Here is a 26,933-nt window from a genome sequence, read left to right as displayed (position 1 = left end):
AGGTTTAGGAAAAAAGACTGTTAAAATAATATCAACACATAAATTTACAAATGACCTGTGGTTTTTTGAGGTCAAGGAGAGGCATGATGGGAGGAGAACTGTGATGTTCTCAAGAGGTATCAGCATATTACTTGCTTGTTCAAGTTAGTCCACATTTTATAAGAAAACTCTCAAATCAAAAATGATGGGACATGTTGAACTTTTTTTTGTTACAACTTGCCAATGTTTATGTGGACACATAGAAGCATGTTTACTTCAATAACTACTGAATAAACCACAAGATATTGAGTATATCATCATTTAAGAATATCATGCAAAATTCATACATGTGATGTCTACTTTACAATATAATAAAATTTTAAGTTTCAAGAATAAAAATGGACACTCAAAATAGATATATTTTATATCTCAATATGGATGTTTATAATACATATAACATAATGCATACAATAAATATATTTTAATTTATTTATTGCTGTCAACACCTACTGGAATGTATACTACTTGAGGGCAGAGACTTTATTCTGTTTACTAGTATATTCCCAGGGTTTGAACAGTATAGGAAACATACTGGGCACTCAATAAATATTTGGTGAATGAATAAATGAATGGCTAATTGAATTAAGGAAATTAGGCATGATAGAAATTCTTGTTAATTGCCATATACTTTTGCTTAAGTTATTGTGGAGATTGTATTGAGGGATTGTATAGGAAAAGCAAATAAGACTGGGAAAGAATAAATACCGTTATGAGGAATGGCATAGCAGTGCACAAATAAAGAAGTACAGATAAAGCAATGTGAAAAAAAGAAACAGTTGTAGTTTGGAATTGGCATATGAAAATGGCATATGAAAATACTCAAAGAATTTAGAGATGACTTTGTGTTTTCTGGGACCAGACATTCTCAAGTAACACCACCTGGAAGTGAGTCCCTTCTAGGGGAAAATCTAGGGTCTATCCAAGGGTTTAATAAGTATCCCATCTCTCCCTCACTACTCAAAAAAAGAGGTGATGGTGCCCCACCCACTCAGCAATCACTGAGCAAATGAACAAGTGAAGACTGTGTAATATTATCTGAAAAATAAAATTCAGGGTGACCATGTGGAGAGTTAAAAGGTAGAGCCAGGATTCTATCACTGCTATAAAGGTAGCAAAAGTCCTAAACATTTTATTCAGTGCTGAATAAATTTCAGAGATATGGAAAGGGGGGTAGGTGGAGACCAGCTCTCTATTAAAGGAAGATTTCAGGCCATTCATTCATTCTTACATTTAATGAATATTTATTGAGAGTCCATGAGCAAGTCACTATTCTAGACACTGATGATAAATGAATAAGATAATGTCCCTGCTCTCAATAGATTGCTTTTCAGTGGAGAAAGAGGAATCATAAATATGGAAACAAATAAATGCAGATAGAAATATTATGCTGTGAGAACAATAAAGTTGTCAATAATTGGAGAGGGTCTAGCTACTAGATAGGAAAGTTAAATCAGGCCTCTCTGAAAAGGAAAGGTTTTAATTGCAACTTGAATAATGAGAAGGCAATGGGAAGGTGGAAAGGACGAACATTACAGGCAAATGTAACAGCAAGTGCAACAGCACTCATATAGGAAATAGCTTGGTTTTTCCAGAAACAGAAAGAAGGTCTATATGGCTGAGTATAGTGAGAACAGAGAAGGGGATAGGAAGGGATGACATGAGATAAATTTTGGGATTAGGTAGGATTCAAATGGGCTTTAAGAATGGCTTTCAATTTGAGTTAAATACAAGAGGAAGTCATTAAGTAGTTTTATGCAGGAGTACCATGGTCAGATTTTTAATTTAAAGACATCACTGGAAAATTTGAAAAGTCTTCTGCAAAAGACAGTGTGCTGTGATAAGAATGGAAGATAGAACAGAAGAGATGACTGAGGTGTACAAATAGGGTGAAGATGATTTTGCACTAATTCTTCAGGATTAGAAAACTGCTGCAATCAATCTGAGTACAACAGACATAAATTCTATTTATTCATGTTTTAGGCAGTATGTTGGCATTTAACTTACATTATGGTGAAAGAAATGGTAGTAAGATTGGATTTAGCAAGAATACCCCAGACTCTTAAACCTTATCCACTACTCACTCCTGTAAAGTCTGAAGGAAATGAAAACTTAAGACTAGTGAACATGCATGACTACTTGGAGGTTTTGTTGGTAACACCTAGTATCACAGCCTAAGGACTTTGGTTGAATCATATGAAAGGACAACCATATTTAGATGCCCAAGGTAACCCTAAGCCTAAGATTATAGCTGGCTGAAAGGCCTGCTCTTCTCACATTCCATTTAAGTTCACACCCACACTTCAGCTATTATAATTAATATCTAATATTTATTGAATGATCAAACTGGGTCATGCAATGTGATAAACACTGTACATGCATTACTTTATCTAACACTCACAATGAACTTACTAAGCAAGCACACTTATCACCTCTATTTTATTGATTAGAAAACTATGTCTTGAGAGAAGTCATTTTCCAAAGTTACAGCTATACGTGACAGAACTGGAATTAGAAGCCTAATTTGTTTGAGGCAGGATTAGAACTCAGAAACACAGGAATGGTCCAACAACATGCTACATCCTCATCTCATCTATATGTAATGTGTTGTTTCTGTCAAGAGGAAGATCTGGACAAAGTCTTCCAGTAGTCATTTGCCTTATACACCTCCCAGAAGTGATGGTACAGGCTCTAGGATGTGCACTTAGCAGAGGTGCTGGGGGCATGCAGTCTCCTTTCCTTGTTTAGACACTAAAACTGGGGCGAATAAATTAGACTAGTTTTCTTTTGGCCTTAGAAAGAAATTCTGGCTTGTTTTCTTGCCAAGACTTTCTTATTAGACTAGTAAAGAAAGACTTAGAAGGCGTGGGTGAAAAGGACACAAGAAGGCCTCTCAATCTATTTCAAGTGTCTTTGATCACTTTGGACAAAATCTGGTAGAAAAAGGAACCCTTCATGTAGCTTCGCTTAGCTCATCGTGGATCTACTTCGGGATTTGGGACAAAAACCTCATTTTAAAAGAGAGTACCCATTTGCCTGGATTATCGTTTTAGGGTCCTTCCTGTTGGAGAAGGATGCTGTCACACAAGTTTTAGTTGTCTGAGGATCAAACATAATTTTTTTAGATTTAGATCAAAATATAATCATAATACTTTCTTAGATATAACTTATATTACCTTGTGTGATTTTGAAAATTTTCAATTACTTACTTGGTTTCTAAAATCTTGCTAAAGGACTCTATCGTGGTAGAAATTGCTGAGCCTTTGTGCGTTGTCTGCTCCTCTAGGCAGCCTAACAATAAAGTCAGGGACTATGTTAGAACATCAGACTAAGGAGCTGTAAAATAATATTTGCACATGGCTCCTTGGAACATTAGGATTTTCAAGACCAGTGCTTGTTATTTCCTCCTAGATAGAAGGAGTTTATGACCTTTATTACCAGTGAGACCACAAAATTGAGGCTAATTGAATAGCAAGGCTTCAATTAAGATGCTTATCTCAGTCAGAGATGCTGGACTGTTATAGAGTGAAATTAGCACCAGTTAGTAGCTCAATTATTCAGCATATATTTATAAGGTGTTTATTATTATTGTGTGGTCGAATAAGACATTATCCCTGCCCTCAATATTCCTACATTCTTATGTATAACTACATATTTATCCTTCTTGGAAACATTTAGTTGTCATGAGTGACAGTTTGGTATAGTGGAAAGAGTCTAGACTAGTGGGAATAAAAACATCAGGGTCTCTGCCCACTTCTGCAATTAGCTATATGACCAGAGATAAACAACTTAAGCTCTTTGTGACTCAATTTCTTCATCTGTTAAAGGAAGGTGGCAGAACTGATTAGATATCTGAATCTAAAAATCTAAGAGGAAAACACATTTTTGAGGCTGTTTTCATCTGGCATTTTTCAAAAATTCTGGAATAACTTGTGTGCTTAATAAATATTAAATAAAAATAAGATCATCTTAATCTTCGTCTTCCTTTGGTCATAAGTCTAGAGGATCTTTAAAGAACTCAAAACTCTTATGTACCATGCTAGGAAAAAAATTATCAAAACAAACTCTGAGAATAAGCACTAGATAAAAAGAACTTCCCTTAATCCTAAACTCTCTGAAATCCAAAACATGCAGGATGTGGTTTAAGGGTAATGTGCAAATATAAAATTGTGATCTCAAGATTAAAAATATAATAAATGTGTGTTTATCTTTGTTATCTGTCCATTTAAAATACTTTTGTTCCTAATCATGATAATTATGTCCAAATAACCCAGTAGCATTTATCTTTAAGACAAAACACCAACTTGTCTACTTATACTGACGTCAATTTAAAATACTAAGTCATTCAAGTCCTTTCTGCCTGTATGATTTGTTGAAGCATTTTAAAGCCCATCAAAATGGTAAACACTTTTGATAGACATGGCTATAGAAGTAGTTAATGCTATGCCTTACTAATTAATGAAAATTAGAGCGAAACATACACCATTGGGTTCAAGTTACATATTTCAATTAAGAGAAACACCAATATGAATGTGGATCAGTCAAATCTGAAATGTCAAATTTGCAAATTTTTCATGAAAATATACTTATTAACATCAACAAAGCAAATAGATTAATAGATGAATATTTTCAATTTTCCTGAGTTAAACACCTAAAAACAATAAGCCTTTGCATAAGCGTTTTCACAAAAATTATCTCATTTGCAACTCAAAACAATCCTATAAGGCAGTTTTGTCATCTGCAGAATGTGGACAACAATAATAGTTCATCTATATTAGGTGACCATGAACAATAATTTAGCTTTTATAAGGAATTCACCTTTGTAAAGTGAATTATCTTCTAGTTTCCTATTTACCCACAGTATAGACCAAAGGTATATGTAGGAAATAAACTACTATAGTGGCAATTTTGCAGATGAGGAAATAGAGCAATGGATGAGATGACTTGGCCTGCTTAGAGTTAGCATGCTAGTGAAGGCCTGAAGGAGTGTAAGACAGATCTGATTTTTTCAGTCCCTTAAATTTCCATTATATCACACAGCCTTTTTGTGCTCATAACTGGCCCATGAATTCATCAGCACAAGAGACAATATTTTCTTTCCTACATATAATACAAGAAGAATACGTGTTAAGCATTTTTTGAGGACATTTTTGCTATTCTAAATTATGACTTGTCATTTTCTCAATAAATGCTTATTGATGATGCTGATAATATGAGAATGAGGATGTGGTACTGTTGACCAATCAACAAATGTGCTCCAGTTACCTATAATGGGTAGAATAGTATAAGTACAAAAGAAGTAGGAAGAAACATAATGTATTTCATTTGCCACTAAGTAGTTCACAATTCATTTGGAAGAAATGTTTATCTCTATAAAAAGCAGTGAATAATTCAAGGTGGCTTACATGTACCAGATGAACGATACACCAAATAAGCAATTTAAGTCTTTGGAAGAGGAACCATATCATTGTGGGTTGTGAGGATCAGGATAAACTTATTGGAAGATAGAAATTTAATGGGTTTTGATATATTTGTGAGTTTGAGACAGGAAGAAGTGTCAACATGGCTAAAAAACATTAGCAGATGAGAGTCTGCTAATTTCCTCTAATGTTTAGGCATACATACAGTCAATATGTTAAAAATAAGAAAAATTAATAACTTGGTAAAAAAGAAATTTAAAGAAGTACAAAAAGAATTACAGGTAAAATATTTGCTACCTTTAATTTTAGCTTTTTTTCCCCTCTTAAAATAGGCACTGATGAAACCAAACTCTCTATCTCAGCTTGCTAATTTTTAAAAATATGCTAATTCTTATCATTCATCTCAAAAGAGATCATCTAACAAGTTAGTAAACAATATTTTTAAATAGTACTATTAGGGGGTGGCTCCATAGTGTAGTGATTAGCGCATCTGCTTTGCATGCAGAAGGTCCTGGATTCATGCCCCTGGTGGAGCCACAGACCATGTGCCAGGGTTGCCAGGCCCTGGGTGCGCCAGGCCTCGGGTGCCCTAGGCCCCGGGTGCAGGCTGCAAGTGCACGTGTGGGAGGGGATGCCCCGTCTTCAGAGATCCAGTTCTTAAGGGGAAATGGCAACATCCATGGGTCAGGGGTGGAAGTGGAGGAGGAGGAAATTAAAAAGGGGGAAAAAAATAGTACCATTAAATATTATATGTACCATACAATGCACTATAAGAAATGGAACTTAAATAAATAATCCAAATTACAATTGCATGAAAGAGAATAAAATACCTAGGAATATATTTAACAAAAGAGGTGAAAGATCTTTACACTAAAAACTATAAGACATTGATGAAAGAAACTGAAGACACAGAAAGACTGAAAAATATTTTGTGCTCATAGATTAAAAAAAAATACTATTAATTTGTCCATACTATTCAAAGCAATCTACAGATTCAATGCAATCTTTATTAAAATTCCAGTCATTTTTCATAGAAATTGGAAAAAATGATCCTAAAATTTGTATGAAGCCACAAAAGACCCCAAATAGTCGAAGCAATCTTGAGAAAAAAAACAAAGCTGGAGGCATTACACTTCTTGATTTCAAACTATAACACAAAAATATAGTAATCAAAACAGTATGGTATTGGTGTAAAAACAGACACATAGACAAATAGAACAGAATAGGAACTCCAGAAATAAACCCACGCATATATGGTCAATTAATTTACGGCATAGGAGCCAAGAATATGCAATGTGTCTCCCATAATTGGTCAGCCACATGCAAAAGAATGAAACTGGACCCCTATCTTATATCACACACAAAAATAAACTCAAAATAGATTAAAGACTTGAATGTAAGATCTGAAATCATAATCTTATAGAAGAAAACATATGGGTGGTAAACTCCTTGACTTTCATCTGGGCAATGATATTTTTGGATTTGAGTCTAAAAGCAAAAATACACAAGTGGGACTACATCAAACTAAAAAGCTCCTGTACAGCAAAGGAAACCATCAACAAAATGAAAAGGCAGCCTATGGAATGGGAGAAAATATTTGCAAGTCGTATATCTGATAAGGGATTAACACTCAAAATATATAAAGCACTGATACTATGCAATAGAAAAAAATCCATTTAAAAAATAGGCCGAGTAACTGACTATACATTTCACAAAGATACACAATTGGTCAATAGCTGCTCAACATCACTAATCATCAGAGAAATGCAAATCAAAACATCAATGAGACAGAATGGCTATTACGAAAAGGACAAGAGATAATAAGTATTGGTACGGGTGCAGAAGAAAGGGAACCCTCGTGCACTGTTGGTGGGAATGTAAATTGGTTCAGCCACTATAGAAAACAGTATGGAGTTAATTTAAAAAATTAAAAATAGAAGTATAATATGATCCAGCAATTCTACTTTTGGGCCTGTATCTGAAGAAAATGAAATCACTGTCTTGAAAAGACATTCGCACTCCCAGGTTCACTGCAGCATTATTTACAAAAGTCAAGATATGGAAACAGCCTAAGTGTCCACTGATAGATGAGTGGATAAAGAAAATGTTATATATATGATTATGATTATTCGGCCACAAAAAAAGGACATCTTTCCATTTGTGACAAACACAGATGGACCTTGAGGATATTATGCTAAGTGAAATAAGTCAGACAGAGAAAGACAACACTGTCTGATCTCACTTATATGTGGAACCTAAAAAAACAAAGTCAAAAACAGAACGGATTGGTGGTTGCCAGAGGCAGGGGGTTACACAGTGGGCAAAATGGGTGAAGGTGGTCAAAGGGTACAAACTTCCAGATGTAAGATAAACACGTTCTGGGGATGCAATGTACAGTATGGTGACCATAGTTTAAAAAATTATATAGTCCTAATTTGGGAAAAACAATAATTCCAGTATAAAAACTATCCTAACATTGATTCTCAAAATAGTTGAAAAGCCTAGAATTATATTTAGCAACATTATAAAAGGAAAATAGTTGGATGTGTAATACTTTAAATAAGAACTTTTTAAAAAACTGAATGACTTTAGAAAATACAGTTAAGATAGAAAATCAAAAGGACTGTTTTGTTTTCTAAAAGTAATATGAAATATGAAAACTTCCTACATCATAAAGATTAGGTTGTAGAACTAGAAAAGCCACAAATAGTCCTCCAAAAACATCCACCTGTAAATATGTCAACTCACATGGCACAAGGACTCTAAATTTTTGATTAATGTTAAGGATTCATAGATGAAGAAATTATCCTGGATTATCTGGATCAGCCCAATATAATCACAAGGGTTCTTAAAAGAGGAAAACCTGTCTCAGCTGTGATCAAGGAGGGAGACGTAACTACTGAAGAAGGATCAGATAGATGCAACATTCCTGCATTGAGTATTGAAGATGGGGGCCATGAGCTAAGGAATGTGGGCAACCTCTGAAAGCTAGAAAAGGCAAGAAAATTGATTCCCTCCATGAGTCTCAGCTCTGCTGACACTGCTTTTAGCCTGATAAGACCCATGTCAGCTTTCTGACCTACAGAACTGTAAGATAATAAATTGTGTTGTCTTAAGCTTCTAACTTTGTTGTAATTTGTTATAAGGAGCGTAGAAAACAATTTAGTTTACTTTTATATTAGAAAGAGTTATTCAAATATTTGTTACAACCAGGGATTATTTGGAAGAATCAAATGCTATGATTAATTATACATAGGATTGTGCAAGAGTGCTGATCCAATTAATAAATTGCAATAGTTAATGAATTAAGTAAATAGGCCCGGTTGTTGAGATACAGAAATGTTGATGTCAATGTTAAATATGTAAGTGTATCTGAAGTTGAAAAGTAAAATGAGAAAAATGAGCAAGTTATATCATGCAGTAATATGAAGATATCAAACAACAGACTTTTTACCTATTTCTTTCAGTTCCTAAAGGATATGAGTCTTAATGCCACTGAAGGATAAAGGATATTTTATTCAAAAAAAGAATTAAAGCTTGTACATTTGTTTCATATAACTGCTGTGAAAATTACAACAGTCTTCGTGGCTTAAAGTAGCAGAAGTTTATTCTCCTTCAGTTCTGGAGGCTGGAAGTCCCAAATAAGGTGTTAGCAGGTCTGTACTTCCTCTGGAGGCTCTAGAGGGAGAATCTGTTTCTTATCTCTTCCAGTTTCTTGCGGCTGCATTTCTTGGCTTGTGGCTGCGATCCAATCTCTGCCTCCATCTTCATACGGTTTTCTTTTGTGTGTGTATCTATTCTCCTCCTGTCTAACACTTGTGATGGCACTTATGAGCTGCCTGGATAATCAGGACAATTTTTTCATTTCGAGACCCTAATAGAATTATATTTACAAACACTTTATAATATAACATAACATTCACAGGTTCCATGAATTAGGACCTGATGTTTCAGGAGCCACCATTCAGCCCCCTATAGTTGATTCCTCAGATGCTGGTAATCATCTTTTTAAAAAAAAATCCGTGGTGATCGTCTCTCGGCCTTTTGGCTAAGATCAAGTGTAGTATCTGTTCTTATCAGTTTAAATCTGGGTGCTATTCTCAGTTGTATTTAGATTAAAAAATATGTCCAGATCTATTGAAACAGAATTTGCATTTTGACAAGATTCCCCAGGTTTTTTATGTGTACATTAAAATTTGGGAAGCACTGCTTAAGAAACAGTTAAGTCATAACTTGTCATAACTCTATGAGTGATTGGATGGGGCGACTGTCAGTGAAGGAAAGTAAGTAGTAAGTAAGTGGGAAGGCAGCATATAAAACTATCAAATTTTTATAATTTAAGGAAACAAAGTTTGAACCTACAGGAACAAAGATTTTTAGTTCTAATAAACAAATTCCCCAAACGAGAGATATTTGGAGTCTGTCACTGGTCTCTGAAATTGTTCTCTGTAGGTATCTGTCCATTGTCCAGTGGTTCGTGTCTCTCCTTCATTTGAGTACTAATGACAAGCTCAGGGCTCATCCAAAATGTTCTACAAAGTTCGGCTCCTGATATATGTGAAATTTGATAAGGTCTGCTCTGTGATTCTACCACCAAAATTAGTAATAATTTGTTAGTCTAATATAATGGTAATAAAATTGTTACGCCTATATTCTGAGTATTTGTGTTCCTTCCTCTCTCGTAGAAAGCCCGAACAGGAACTAGTATAAAGGAGCCACTGAACTGTTTGGCAGAAAAGTAGCACAATCAGATCGAACATTCTTAGCGAAAATTCTTCTAGTCTTAAAATTAAGAGCTTTCGAAACACTTTGCCTTATGAGAACATTGTCAGTTGCAGCACTGACAATAAATAATGATCCTAGCCATTATCAAGGGCTACTTGGTGCCAGGCACTCTCTCCTTGAGAGCTTAGTGTCTCAAATAATCCTCACAACAACCAAGAGAAGAGGTAGGGAGGCACTTGCTGATGAGGAGACTATGGCCTTCCTTGCACACCTGGTGCATGGTCACTTCCTCAGGATGTTTCTGTCTCACTTAGCATCACCTAGTGCCTTTAATCACAAGTGAGCCTGAGAAATACTCACCACTTTATCCATTCAGTATATATTTATTGAATGCTAGGTAATGTGAATGAACTGGGAATATCCATGCACTTTGAAAAAAAGTAAACACAAAACAAAAACAAAAACAAACCAAGAAATGGAGCATTCTGCTTCTATAGATGCACATACAGTAAGCAAACAGCAATTATTTCCTGTCTGAAATGACTAAAGGGACTTTATCTTTTTTCCTCCTCTCTACCTGTGGATCTACTTGTGATCTACTTATACTTCCATCTAATCAGTGATATGCCTTGATTTGAGAAGTTCTCTGACAGATTTCTGCTAGCCTGGGCCAAAAATTAATTCCTAATTTCATCGAGAAGGTCAAAATGCAATTATCTTACATATTATTGTAGGAGTGATGTCAATGCTAAAGAGACCAAATTTTATTTCATATCTTCAAAGAAAGTGGTATACTTTGTTAGAACAGGTTTACTCTAGTAGACAGGTTTCTATACAGGGTAGATTTCACTGGTTTCTTGCATTTGAAATTCTATTTCGTTAAAATATTTCCAACAATTAAGGAGTCATATCTATTGGGGGAGAGTCAGAATGGATGTATAAAATATAGAGGAAAAATCCCCAAGCATACTTTTAATCAAAAATTTCATGTATTTCCTTATTAAGCTTATTAGAACTGCCAAGTGATAACAAAATTGTCTCATTTGTGTTTTGCCTCTTCTCCTTCCCCTTCTGATTTCATAAAAGTAGGTGCCTCACACATTGTGTGGCTCATAGTAAATTTACTACATGATATTTCTTTCCCCCCTCACAGAACTGTTGATAATGTCATAAAGTAACAATAAAGCAGGTAGTTAGAGAGGACTAGATGAGTATTAGGAGGTCTCATGGGTTCTTAGTTCCCAAATAAGCAAGTGTTGATTCTAACTATCAGTATTCAATATATTTTCAGGTTCAAAAACATTAATATATTTGTCTTTACTACAACACTCTGAAATTAAAATGATAGTACTTTATAAAAGTGGTTAATGAGCACATAAATTGTGAAATTTATTATCTGAAATATTTGACCTACTTTTGGTTACTATGTTCAGTAAATACTGCAAAATCTATTTTGCATAATCATATGCTAATTGAGTAAAGTAAAATATTGTTAAAGTGTATGGTTAAGAAAACATAATTATTGTAAATTCACAAAAGTTAAAATGTAATACTCTCTTCCAATTATAAATATTTTGCATTTATACTCTTTTATTATACTTAGAAGATTAGAAGATTAAAAAAGCAAAACAAATCAAAAGTAAAAATATAAACAACCAATTTTATTTTTTAAGAATTATAATTTTTTAAACTAGACACTTCTAAATGGTGACAATTATGTAAAATTTCTTAAAACATTTGAAATATACTATCTTCTTGCTTCCACTGTAAATGTAAAGTGGAAATATTTGTATTGGAATCTCTGATGAAAACATTTACTTAATCGTCACAACAGATATTTCTATAATAGAAAACACACTCTCTAAGTGGGATCTCGGCTTTTATGATAACAAATACTGTTGCTTTGGAAATGAATCGAAAATCATCTACTTATTTACTTAAACAGTCAAGATTAAAATTAACAACCTTAACTCAACATTTAAATTAAACCCAAATTAAATAAAAATCAGAACTATATTTACTTAAAATTTAATAATTTTGAAAATTTTTTGTGACAAGCTGATATACTCTTTATCAATGATATTATCTTTGGTGAATACATATCTTGCTTTTCTTTTATTTACCAATGAGCTTTTACATTATTTTCATCAACAAATGTAAATGTACCATTTTACGTAATAGACATGTTTTCCAATGTGATGTAATAAGAAATAGTAAAACAAGCCTTAATTTAGAACTTAAAAATTCCCTTAGGGTATAATTACTGACTCCCAGAATTGGCACCACGTTGCACATCGCAGACCACATACAGATGGTACCTCCTGGAGTTGTGCGGTGCACACGCTGCATCACTGTACATGACAGCCCTAATTGACATACACATGGGATGCCAGCTCCAAGGTAGAAGTAAAGTCCATGAGCATTAAATAACACATATTTTGGAGTATCAAAGGAGTAAAAATCCGTTCAGATTGTGCTCACTGTTTTGACATAGAGCACATGTTTTCTGTGGAAGCCTTATTTAGAAACAGCTCCGGTAACCCTGCCAAAGACTAGATTTATTATTAGTGGACATGGTATAGTTGTGACATGCAAAATTGTTTGGAACACAATTAACGAGTAGCAATCCCTGTTGATTCAAGGATTTGAGTTCTCACACAATAATGACCATTTAGGGAATGACGAGAAATGAAGTATTATGTTTTTAAAAAGTTAACAAGAAAGGACAGAAAATTATTAGATGCTAAAATGGTATGTTGTCAGTGAAGAGTATGAGTGCCACCCATTTGGAAGACTAATGGTGTAGCTTTTATTATTAAAAATAAAATTATAATATGAGTGCAGATAAATACCATGCACTAATAATTATAAAAATTTATTGCATTTAACTGTTGCTTGGGAAGCCAGTTAAAATGCAGTTCCTGGGCCACACTCCTAGAGATTCTGATTTAGAAGAATGAGAAGGGGCCTAGACTTTGCATTTTAATAAGTACAGACTTCCAAATTCCTAATGCCAGCAGTCTTGTTCTCCCATTTTGAAAAGCACTTTCTGTATATAATGGTGGCTTGCAGCACTGATATTTCTGAGAAATTTGAGAAAAGTACAGATATCTCTCCATATATTCACTATATGGGGTGAAATCCAGACAGGCCAAAATTTTTAAATTCTACAGGTGATTCTGATTTACAGCCAGGCTGAGAAACACTGGTAAATAGAATTAACTTCCTTTCACTGTTTATTATTAAATGCTTTTAATAGTTGACCTATTTAAGAGAAATAGTAAAAGTTCTTTCAATATTTAGGTCATAAAACTAATAAACTATAGATAACATCCATCCCATTAGAGTGTTTTAAAAATACTTTCACTATCTTGACCCTCTTTCCCAACACATTCTCTCCCATTTTTCATCAGTCAGCGGCTGTGCCACCTACCCTGATGAAGAGAGACTGTTTCGGGAGTGGAGATGAGCATGGGTCCTTCATTACAGCCTCATTTCTGCCATTTCCTATCCGTGCAATACTGGACATGTTACCTAGCATTGTCCTAAATATCTTGTAGATTACTGTGCAAATTAAATGATTTATATAAAGTACTCAATGCAATCCCTGGGCCAAGATAAACTTTTTAATTATTTAATTATCACATAGTATCTTTCCAACTATGTATGTCTTCTTAAATTTCTTTCAGCAAATCTTTTATTATTTTTCAATTACAGTTCACACTTAATATTATTTACATTAGTTTTAGGTGTACAGCATAGTGGTTAGATATTTATGCAATTTACAAAGTAATCCCCCTGATTAGTCTAGTACCCCACCTGGTACTATACATAGTTATTAAAATATTATTGACTACATTCCCCATGCTTTACATCCTCATGGCTATGTTGTAACTGCCAATTTGTGCTTCTTAATCCCTTCACCTTTTTCACCCAGGGCCCCAATCTTCTCACCTGGCAACTATCAGTTTGTTCTCTATGTCTAAGAGTCTATTTGTTTTGTTTGTTCCTTTATTTTACACTTTTGATTCTACATATAAGTGAGATCACATGGTATTTATCTTTCTTTGTCTGACTTATTTAACTTAGCATAATACCCTCCAGGTCCATTCTTGTCACAAATGGCAAGATTTTATTCTTTTTTATGGCCAAGTAATATTCCACTGCTTATATGTATCACATCTTCTTTATCCAATTGTCTATTGATGGACACTTAGATTACTTCCATATCTTGGCTATTGTTAATCCTTATCAAAATACCAATGGCATTTTCCACAGAACTAAAATAAGTAATCCTAAAATTTATATGGAACCATAAAACACCCTGAATAGCCACAGCAATCTCGAGAAGAACAAAGTTGGCAGTATCATGCTGATATCAAACTATACTAAAAGGCTATCGTAATCAAACAACATGATACTAGAATAAAAACAGACATATAGATCAATGAAACAGAATAGAGACAAGGAAAAAAGCCTTACCTATATGGTCATTTAATCTATGTCAGAGGAGGCAAGAATATATACGATGGAGTAAAGACAGTCTATTCAATATATGGTGTTGAGGAAACTGGACATATACATGCAAAAACATGAAACTAGACCACCTTCTTCCATCATATACAAGAACAAACTCAAAATAGATTAAAGACTTAAATGTAAGACTTGAAACCATAAGACTTCTGGAAGAAAACATAGGCAAAAACTCTCTGATATTGCTCTTAGTATTATTTTTTTCTGATATAACTCCATGGGCAAGGGAAACAAAAGAAAAAAATAAACAAATGGGACTACATTAAACTGAAAAGGTTTTGCACAGCAAAGGAAACCATCAACAAAATCAAAAGACAACCTACTGAATGAGAGAAGATATTCTCCAATGACACATTTGATAAGCGTTAATATACAAAATTTATAAAGAACTAATAAAACTCAACAATAACAACAAAAAGTAAACAATCCAATTAAAAATGGGCAGATAAGAAAAGATGAATACTGCCATTTGCAACAACATAAATCTGAGATTGTCATGTTAAGCGAAATAAGTCAGACAGAAAAAGGTGAGAACCATATAATTTCACTTATATGTGAGATAAAAAACTGAAAACAACAAATGAATAAGACAAACAGAGATTCATTGACACGGATAACAGTTTAGTGGTTACCAGAGAAAAGAAGGGGAGGTGGGGAGGTCGGTAAAGCTAAAGAGGGTCAAATATATAGTGATTATGGAAATTTAACTTTGGGTGGTGAACACACAATACAATGTACATATGACATATTATTGAATTGTACACTTGAAGCCTACATAGTTTTATTAACCGATATCACCCTGATAAATTTAATTTATAAGAATGGGATGAGGGCTTGAATAGGCATTTCTCCAAAGAGGACATACGGATGGCCAATAGACATAAGAAAAGATGCTCAATGCCACTGAACATCAGACAAATTCAAATAAAAATCACAGTGAGATATCACTTCACACCTGTCAGAATGGCTATCATCAATAAATCAACAATGAAGTGTTGGCGATGATGTGGAGAAAAGGGAACTCTCTTGCTCTGTTGGTGGGATTGCAAATTGGTGTAGCTACTATAAAAACAGTACAGAGGTTACTCAAAAAATTAAAAATAGAACTACCTAATGACTCAGCAATTCTACTTCTGGGTATTTATCTGAAGAAATCCAAAATGCTAATTCAAAATATATATGCACCCTTATGTTCATTACAGCTTAATTGTTAGGCAGATAGGTAGACATGAGTGATGGAGGAATGAAGGCCCAACCCAGAGACCTCCCTTAGGATCTCCCTAAAACACCAATTTTATGGTTAAATATTACCATTACATCCTGACATACAAGGAAGTAAAAACCACAAAACTAACCACTGGTTTTATCTGGCCACAAGTGCCCATGCAGTTAGTACATATACCGACATTCCTTAACCTTAGCCTTATTATACCATCATTATACCATACATATGCCCGGAAGTTTATTAATCTAATTATAACAGACTGAATTCTGGGTAACCTCATGCGCAGTAGACAAAATGTTATATAACAGCCAAAAGTCAATCAAAAGACCTCATGTGCCAATCATTTAGCACCGCCCCTGTAACCACTCATCTAGGGCCAATATAAAGTGCCATTCTTGAATTCTGCAGGGCTACGGCCCTCTCTGGCATAGACTAATTTTTCTCTTGAAATGTTCTTTATTAAATCTTACTTTTCATAAATTCGCTGATCTATAATTCTTTACTGCACAGGAGGAAAGAACTGAGACCCCTCGGCACAAGTGGGTCAGTGATAGATTTGGATCGCCCTCCAATGATAACATAATGAGCCTTTTAAAAAAGTCAGCTATTTATTATCATTCTTAACACCTTGCTCTTCCCACAGGTAGTCACCATTTTCTGACTCTTCCATTTCTTAATTTGCTTAAGTATTGTCCACTTGTATCTATTCTTGTTGCCACTAGCCTAGTCCAGCCAATCCAATATCATCTCTCGCTTGGATTACTATAATTAGCTGAGTTCCCTGTTTTCAGGCTTGCCCCTTCTAGCTGCAGCTAGAGACATCTAACATGCCAATCCCTACTCAACTCCTTCTGACCTTGAGATAAAGTCTGAAATTGTTAACATACTTATAAGACCTTCATCATACTTGTTCCTGCCCAAGCCTCCAGTCTTGTCTCTTGCTATACTCTAGCTCCATACTTTAATTTCTAACCATACCGAACAATTTTTATTCCTGGAATGTGCTAGACTCTTTTGCTTCTGGGTCTATGTACATATGTTCCCTCTGTACAAAACACATATCCATCACTCCATGCCTTCTTTACCTTCCTCCAGAAGCTTATCCTTCCCTATGGACATGTCCCCTTCATAATACACATCATATTTTACTCTGATTACTCATTTATTTTTTTCTTGCTGAGATATGGGGGTCTAGATGGTCCTATGCATTATTTGACAACTGAAAATCCTATAACCTTTTAAAAAAATTTAATGAAAATCTGTAAAAATAAAGTAAATATATTCTGGGATAGCTAGATGACTATTTTAGTGTTTTTATTTTTGTTTAACTTTTTATTGTAAAACACATATAACCTAAAATTTGCCATCTTAACCATTTTTAAGTGTACAATTCAGTGGTATTATGTATATTCATATTGGTGTGCAACCATCACCACCATTCATCTCCAACACTCTTTTCATCTTGCAAAATAGAAACTCTATACCCATTAAACAATAATTCCTTATTCCCTCCTCACTCCAGCCTATATAAACCGCCATACTACTTTCTGTCTCTATAATTTTCACTATTTTAGATAATTCATGTAAGAGAAATCAGCACATTTGTCTTTTTGTGACTGGCTTAGCATAGTGTCTTCGAGGTTCATCCATGTTGTAGCATATGCCAGATTTTCTTTCCTTTTTAAGGATAATAACATTCCATTGTATGTATATATGTGTACAAGGGTACAAGGGTTCACTATATATGTATATAGTGAACCCTTGTACCCTTGGTGCCTCGGGCCTATAATTAGTATTTTTGCAAGAGACTATTCAAATATTGATTCTATAATTTCTTGGCTGGGTAACCTTGGAGAAGTTACTTAACCTCTTTGAACCTCACTTTCCTTACCTAGGAAAGGGGGATAATGATACTATTTTATGCACTTCTGCAAATCTTCAAGGATACAATCTATGCAGAATACTTAACCTATTAGCAGGCACAAGATAGATATATACAGTCAGTGTAAGCTATAGTAACTAATATTTATTGAATAGATGAATTAATGAATGAATGCATAATACAGTTTCTGAATCTTCTACAGGAACTTTAACAGCTATTTATTAGCTGCTGGATGTAGAGCTGTGTGTCTCTATTTAAGAACAAATATTCTGAAAAATATGAACACAATTTTTTTTTAAATAGATGAATCAATGTACCTATATATTTACTATTTTAATTGTTGTGGTTATATGCAATGAAAAGAGATCTCCAGTATATCCCTTGTATTTCTCTCATTAAAACAATAAGAAAATATGGAGGGAATGCTATAGTTTCTGATTTATTAATATATAGCAGTGACTACTGGCCATACTGAATATCGATTGTCTATTGGAGCAAAGAAAAGAGGTAGGGGGCAGGGGAAGAGCCACACTAAGGTGCAGCAGGAAATAGAAGAGCCTTGGAACAATCTCGCCGACACAAACTAAGACTAAGCCTCTCGCTTGCTCCAGGTTCCACTTCTTTCCCTGAGGAGTCCAAGGGCATATGTTTAGGGTTAGGGCAGGGAGGAGGTGCTAAGTATGTCCAGGTGGAATTTTCTAAGGCAAATTGGCTTTTCTCCAGCTTCAGGTCTTGCTCACATACTTTCTACAGCTGCATTGCTGCTTAAACCACAGCTGGTTCTCTCTTGTCCAAGAATAGTTTGGACTATTCCTAAGACTTGATGTAAGTGATTTTAAAGACGATCAGAAAGATGCACTTTACTAATGAGGAAAAAAATGAGACAAAACCAAAAAGTTTCAATATGCTAGTCTCTAAAGAGTTTTGGAGACAGTACCCAATTTTTTACTCAATTTTCTTACGGAAGATTACTGTATCATTGACAAATTCAGAAGGAAGATATGCACAAGTTAGGCTGCACAATATTCTAGAAAGAGCCCTTTATATTAGAGGTTTGAAGTCTAGTTTCCATGCAACTCTGTCCCCATCTTGTGTGGCCCTTGGTTATGCTGTTACATCTTTGGTTTCAATTTTTTCCATTCTTATGCTCTCACAGATCTCGTCCATTTCAAAAGTATTATAAGTGAATTGAATCTTAGGTGTTTGAAGCTATACAATTATTAAAATCAGCTTTCCTTTATTTCTGTTATGAATAATCATTAATAAAAAATATGAAGTATATTGAATATTTAAATAAGAGTCCTTAAAAATATTAATTATTGTATTTAAATATATTTGAAATACTTTCATAACATGATAAATATTATTTATATATATTCCTATTGATCTATTAGTAACTCAAATCATATTTTCTGAATTATTTAGAAAAATATTTCCAGCTGGAATTCATGGAAGAAAAAAAGACCTTTGTTGTCAATTCCAAAATAACCCAGTTCTGAAAAGTTTTTAAATGTTAACGAAGGCTTTTCAGGTTACTTGAATGCACCTGCTTGATCAGAGTGTCAACAAAGTATTTTCATTGGCAAATATGTAATTTATGATTAGATAAGAAGTTGGGTCCTGAGAAACTGTAATAATAAGCTCATGCTTTACAGTCTTTGTGCAAAGGCTTTCATGCAGTTTCTACCAAACTTTTGCAAAATTAATTTCAGCAAGTCCAAGCGCTTGGGATACAAGGGGATGACTGCATACAGAGGCCTTTTCACACATTGCTCCCCACAGTCAGTGGTTCATTTCTATTAGCTCTCTTGGCAGTCCAGCAGGCCCTCAGGAGGGTCCTTGGTAAACTTCTTTCAGGGTGTGTGTGCGTGTGTGTGTGTGTGTGTGTGTGTGTGTGTGTGTGTGTGTGTAGTGAACCAGTGGATGGCTACCCATCCACCCCCAGTCAAAATGTTTCCCCTTGGATGAACAATCCTGCACTGTGAGTATTCTGCAGGTGTCTCTGGGTGTCAGCTGGCCTCTGTTTATTATTGGTGTGCTGTGTACAGGGAGGCCGAGCTGGCCATCAGTAACAACTCTCTGCAAATGGGTCAAGGAAATGAAAATAAAGCCTGTGCAGCAGGAACGTTTAGGGTCTGGGGTTTTGCTAGCAAACTCTGCCGGAGTTCCTCTTTAGGTGCTACTTTAAAATTGCTACTTGTTTGACTTGGACCAGACTTCACATGGCTGGGCCGTGTAAGATATGTGAAGGGGGGACTAGCTGGAAGCAGGTGTGCTGCTTTTTCATTTCAGCTTTTACCAGAAGAACACATCCTCTGCTTGGGTCTGAGAACATTTTCTCTTTTTCAGAAGTTTGTTTATATAATTTGTTTTCCAAAAATAGGGGGGAGAGGGATTACTATTAAAAGAGTTAAGAATCATTCGCATGATTTTGAACTATTTTATTTTTCAAATCTATTATTCGTAGTTTAATTTAAAAAAAATCCTTTAAAATTTGAAACTTTTTCCTCTTCAACTTACATTCTCAGCAACCCGAGAATAAGAATGGAACTTTCTTATCAAGATTGCTCTGTAACGAATATCCAAATACCATTTACTAGGAGGAAAGGCCACTGGTTTACCTTCTGGGCTCACTCATAGTGAAGTATACCGAGTTTAAAATCTTAATTACAATATTCAAAAACAATTTCTGCTGAAGAAATTGCTAATTTATAGAATTTACTTAGCACAACTGTTTTATGATAAATCAGTTCTGTAATTATCTTGGCCAGCTTTTCCTGTAACTACTCTAGTAACTCTCTGGTTATCTTTTAATTGGTTCTCAGTGATTAAAAATTTCTGTCTGCCCAATGACCTATACTATTCAAAACGACAGCTTATATCATTTGAGAAGTTGCCACTTATTATATTCATGGGATTTGTAATCAGTCATAGACATCTTCATTTATTCATTTATTCACTGACTCAGTGAGCATTGACTGAACCAACAATATGTGCTTGGCAATGTGTCACGCAAGGCAGTGACAGAAAGAGAAAAATGATGCCCTTTCAGTCCTCTGCTCACCAACCACACTGACCTAAAGCTACTTGAGGAACCCTTTTAAAACATGAGTCAGATCACATCATCCCTCTGTTTAAAAGTGCTACAGTCACTTAAAAAGGATATCTCCTCATTCCCTCCCTCCCCTCGCCTTTCCCCACCACTGCCCCTTGCTCTGTTCCAGCAATAATGGCTTTCTCGCTGTTCCTCAAACACACAGCATCTGCCCCTGACTTCCTGTTTTACAAATTGCAGTTGCATAATTCTCTATTACCACCATGGTATTTATCTCCTGTTCTGATCTGATTCTGACCTCGTTAATCTCTAGCTTTGGTCTGAACTCTTATTTATTTTAAGTCTCATGAAGGTAGAGCTTTTTGTTTTCATTTTTCTTTCTTGCAACCTTTGTGTCTGAAACAGACCTTCATATAGTAGAAATTCAATAAATATTTGTAAAGTGATGGAATGGAAGCATAAATACCTGGTCTTTAGCTTATTTAGAGAAACGTGTCTAAATAATCATGCTATATCACCATAAATCATTATAGTGTTATGGTACAACATGTTATAGTGATCATATACCTGTCGGTATTTCTTAAAATGTAAATTTACTAAAATATAGATCTACGTGATATTAAAGGTATGTTTAGAAGTCAAGGAAAGCATTATCTGTGTCAAGCTGTCTTATGTTTTTAGTGTTTCTTTCGGCTACTGTGATATGGTCCCTTTCACCTGTAATTCTCTTATCACTTCTCAAACTGTCGGGAGGTCAAAAAAGAAAAGCAAACAGGGAAAAAAATAAGAAGGAAGGATGGTTTTCTAAGAACTTTCAGCTGTTTTTCAAGAACTTTGTCTAGAATTTCGGAGTTAATATTAGGAAAATTTCTCCTGAGGCTTTGACTATCGTTTAGAATGGAGCCTTTTTAAAGGTCTATAAATCGTAGAAGCATGATGTTGACAACATTGTTGTATTTGTTTTTCTCAATTTTATATGAAGACAATCATAGTACTTACTCAAGCTAAAAGCTTTTTTTTTTTGGATTTTATGAATTGAGATGTTTCATAGTGGACCGTTTCAGTTTATGTGATAGAAAAGAAATGATTTAGGTCAGCATTCATAGAGATTGTTCCTGTAAACTTGAAATGAATAATTCTATTGCTTCTGTACTTATTGAGATAAATTATACAATTTCTTCCTACACATCAGTTAGCAATTTTTTTTTTTCTTTTTTACTTGTCTAGAAATCAGGTTAATCTTGACCACTTATCTGGCCTAAAAACTTACCTATTTCTCGTGGACATGTTTAGCTCATTAGTATACCTTTTGTCTGATTCCTTTCTCTCAGCAGCTGCCAAAACTTAACAGTTGATTTGATCTCTTCCTTCAACTAACACACTTTTTAAAAAATTTGATATTAGTTTCAGGTATACAGTACAGTGGTTAGACATTTATATAATTTATGAAGTGATCCCTCTGATTAGTCTGGTACCTACCTGGCACTATACATAGTTATTACAATATTACTGATTGTATTTTATATGCTGTACTCTACATCCCCAGGACAGTTTTGTAACTACTGATTTGTACTTCTTCATCCCTTCATCTTCACCTTTATCACCCAGCCCCCCAACTCCTCAACTAACACACTTTCAACACTCCTAACCAGAAGGCCTAGGTTGCCCACTCTCCCCTGACAAGGCCAAGCTTTTTATACCGAGGCTGTTCTATAAACTTCCAGTGACTTTTCTGAAGCCCACAGACAGTTCGTTTTAACACTCTGAATCCTTTTTTGCCCACTTGAAGCCCTCATAAATTCCACACAGTCGTCTCCTAGCTGAGGTTTGATCGCTCAAATGTTATCATTTTCAGCTTTCTCTTGTCACATGTTAAATCCATTTCGTATACAATGACTTCCTAATATACCTAAATCAAAGAAAATCACATTCCTCCAGTTCTTCACTCATTGCAACGTTTATCAATTCTTCTAAGCAGCCATTAGTCTCACTCTGAGTTACACGTACACACTTTCCAAACCTAGCTTATAACACTGTTAAAGTATTTTCCTTTCTCTCACAGACCATTTCCTGTTGAGAGAGAACCTCTCAGCTGAACTTGCTTTAGTGTGTTTCAGTAATGTAGGTCTTTTCTTTTAAGATTTTAAGTTGGTGTGTTTTCTCTAATTCAATTGAAATTTACTATGATGACTTCATAAGCTAAATTTAAAAGGGTGGATAATAGGACCGCATTTCAGAACAGGTGATATGAAGCTTGGGGGTGGGCAAGAGGCAAAGAGAGGGGATGGTTCACCTGCCATCATTTGCCAGGATAGTATATAATCCTGTTTGATTTGTTGGAACAGGCTTTTTATGAGTAATATATTTCCCAACCCAAAACCAGGGTCTACTAGGTTATTTTTTAATTTAATAAAAGTTATATGTATATCAGATGTACAACATGATGATGTGATACACACACACATAGGTACACACACAGTGAAATGATTACTACAGTTAAGCTAATTAACATATCATCTCTTCACATATTTATCTTTTTTTGTTATGAGAGCGCTTGAAGTCTACTTTCTTAGAATATCCAGTATTTAGTAGAGTATTGCTAACTATAGTCATCGTGCTACCTTAGATCTCTAGACCTATTTATACTACATAACTTTAACTTTGTACCCTTTGACCAACATTTCCCAACCCTCTCCCCGCCCCCACCAGTTTATACAAATTTGACTTTTTTTAGATTTCACATATAAATTAGATCTTATAGTATTTGTCTTTCTCTGACTGGCTTATACCTTAGTTGTTTTTTTTGTTTTTTTTTGGTTTTTCCTGATTCTACTCATGCTTACTGTTTGGAGGACTCCAAAATCATTTTGAGGTACATTTCTATTGTCTAGGTGACATTTTAAAGTGACGACTCACTATTTTTCATTCTTTGTGTCAAACTATTATAAAGGCATTCTAAATCTCTATTGTGATAGCTCTCTTTGATCTCCTTTTTTCCAAATTCAACAAATTATTGAACATATAGATTTCTTTTTCTCCCTTTTCCTTTCTTTCTTTCTTCCTTCCTTTCTTTCTTTCTTTCTTTCTTTCTTTCTTTCTTTCTTTCTTTCTTGGTGAGTGAAGAGAATTTGATAAAATAGTTCCTTATGTTCCCTCGAAAGAATGTAGGATAACCTAATGAAATGTTAACGAGAAGAATAATAAAACATGTATCGCTGAACTTTATTATTCTAAAATAGCTAAGATGTTGTCACATTAAGCAATGGAACCAAATATAGTAGACTTGAGCATATACAAAATAATTTAGTATGTAAAAAGTAGTGTTTCAAAGCAGTGGTAAAAGGACCATTTATTTAATAAAAGCTCTTGAAAAAAAAATTGGCAAACTATTTGGACCCAAATAAGATAAAATTTTAAAAGTAGTTACCTTCTAAAATTGAAATATATTGCATATAGATTAAAGCTGAATAATGTGTAATAGGAAAAGTATAGAAGCACTAGAAGAAAATAATGGCACCTGATGAGAGTTGGGCTGGTGGTAAAACATACTGAGCATGCCACCAAAGCCATAATTGGGAAAACTATTCCATCATAAAAAGTTTTTTCAAACCTTGATTTTAAAACACATATAAAATTAAGAGGTAAAGAAAAGTTGGAGAAAATACAAATCTACCCATAAAATGCTTTTGAACAAGAAGTAATTCTAATTACATACTATATAAGAGATATGTCCTACATACAAATAATTGATGGTCCCTGCTCTCGTAAAGTTTCCAGTCTAGTGGAATTAAACAAATATCCACACAGATGAATATACAATTAGAATCTATGATAAGATCTGTGAAAAAAAATTGCATGATAGTATAAAAAATAATACCAGGGAAATCTAATTTGTATTTGGGGGGTCTAGAAGACCACATTAAGGTAGTCGGTTTTGTAATGTAATTTTAGTATATTCATTTTAATATCATCGAATAAATTAATTTTAATTTATTCATATACTCATATCTATATAATATATAGACTATAAACATTTCCATGTCAATTATATTATTTATTTATGAGCCCTTATATTAATGTACTACAAATTATATACTTAAAATACAGAGAACTTTTCCTTTTAATAAGAAAACTAAATTTAACCCGATAGAAAAAAAGTGGTCCAGTAAATGAATATTTGCTCATCAAAGAAATTCACAGATAATTAATAAGCATTAAAATATTCAATCACACTTGTTATGAAAAAAATGCAAACTGAAACAAGATATATTTTCATGGCTTAAGAAAAGCTATTCTCCAAGTATCTTCAAAACATGTCTGGTTGCCAAATTAGGGCAATCTTTCTCAAGGGAAATTAAACAATAAGAACCGTAAAATTGTATATGTCTTTTGCTCCAGAAATTCTACGCTGAGAAACGTCCAAAGGAAATTATCATGGGTCTGCACTAACATGTATGTATAAAGATATTTTCTGCAAGAATTATTTTAATAGCTGATTTTTTTCAAACAACCAAAAGTTCAAAAGTATATATATTATGCATCTTTTTCACTACATATGGGTAAAGGGATGGAGCACCAGACCATCCATTACATTAATAGTTTCCTGTTGAAAATTACATGGTGTCTGCACAGAGTTATCAAGGATCTAGAGTCTTATTCTTCTCCTCAATTTACCAATTTCTCCCTTGATGAGAACAAAAAGAATGGATTCATATTTAAACAATTCATAAGAGAGTGATATATATATACCAAAACTCTATTAATTTTCACTGAGATATATAGCTGACATAAGGACCAAAATATTGTCTTGGCTAATATTTTGGAGATTTTCTACTAAGTTGAAAAAAAATCTCTTTGTGAACGAAATTGATACCAGAAGGTTTTGTGATTTATATTATGCCATGAAAAAAAGTGATGGTATTAAAAGATACTGGCTTTCAAACTGAGATAGTCCCATTATACTATTTTCTATATTAGAAAGATTCATTTTCCTTTACTGCTAAAGATAGACTGATAAATTCTTTTTTTTTCCCTCAAAATTTTTCCCAGACTTATTGTAGATGCTACATTTTATTTTACCTTTCTTATAGTTTACATGTTGGTTCTAGATGTGGAAGACTTAACTAAAACCATTTACAAATCATATGCAGAGTGAGTTGCTCTAGGGAAAGTTTCATATGTATTTTAATGAAGTATTCTAAAGACAGTGCATTTTTTAAAAACTTTATTCTCAAATTCTGATTACTGATTCATTGACTTTACAAGTTGCTTTGTAGAAATGATTTGTCAAAGAAATTTTATGATTACATATGTAATTTTTTTCTGAGTTAAAAAGTTTTATTGATAGAATTATCTTTGGAAAGTAGCAAAATCTTTCTTATTTCTAATATTACAAGTATTGTAAAAATAATTGTCTTGGAAGAAATTATTCACTGCAGTTTTTCATCTCCACCCCCAACCCTAGTGTAATAACTACTCCAGAGGGAAACATTGTTAAAAATTTGATGTATACCTTTATAGATCTTTGCCTATTCACATTTATGCATATGTGCATGTACACAATGTTCAAACTTAATTGTGATCATAACTTACATAGTATTCTGCTACTTGTTATATTTATTTTTATGACTGACTTGGAGAACTTTTCAGGGCTCCATAGTCAATTCATATTTACTGTGATTAGCAGTATGTTTACTACCTTATTTTTCCTGCCATTTTATTAATTTTTAAACTAATGCCTCATCACTAAATGGTACTGTTTTTTTTTTCACTTGATGTCTCTTTTCTTGAGTTTATTCATATTTACTATTTCACCTTTTATAGTAACTATACGTAATTAGAATAGAAAGAATCTGGAGTTAGTGACTTTATAAGACCTGAGTCTGAAAATAGTTTTCAATATTGGAAATTTATTTTCTTCTATGTCTTTGTCTATTTTTCCCCCTGCATTTTCTCAGTCCTATCCTTCTAGCATTTATGTTTGACAAACGGTAGAACTTGTAAATTTATCTTTTGTGCGCCAGCCTTTCTTTCATATTTTCCATCTCCAGGTCTTTT

General features: G+C 34.0%; 1 protein-coding gene and 1 pseudogene across 4 annotated transcripts in view; one reads left to right on the top strand and one right to left on the bottom strand.

Annotated features, from left to right (window-relative positions):
* CFAP299 (cilia and flagella associated protein 299) overlaps positions 1-26,933 on the bottom strand; it is a 528,622-nt gene that overhangs the window by 109,702 nt on the left and 391,987 nt on the right. The gene's annotated exons all lie outside the window — the stretch shown is intronic.
* LOC120588680 (uncharacterized) lies at positions 9,485-9,664 on the top strand (annotated as a pseudogene).

This window comes from Pteropus medius, unplaced genomic scaffold (assembly GCF_902729225.1).
Source record: "Pteropus medius unplaced genomic scaffold, Ma_sr-lr_union100, whole genome shotgun sequence".
Classification (NCBI taxonomy): Eukaryota; Metazoa; Chordata; class Mammalia; order Chiroptera; family Pteropodidae; genus Pteropus; species Pteropus medius.
The sequence above is the reverse complement of the archived record's forward strand: the minus strand, read 5'-3'. Positions and strand labels throughout refer to the sequence as shown.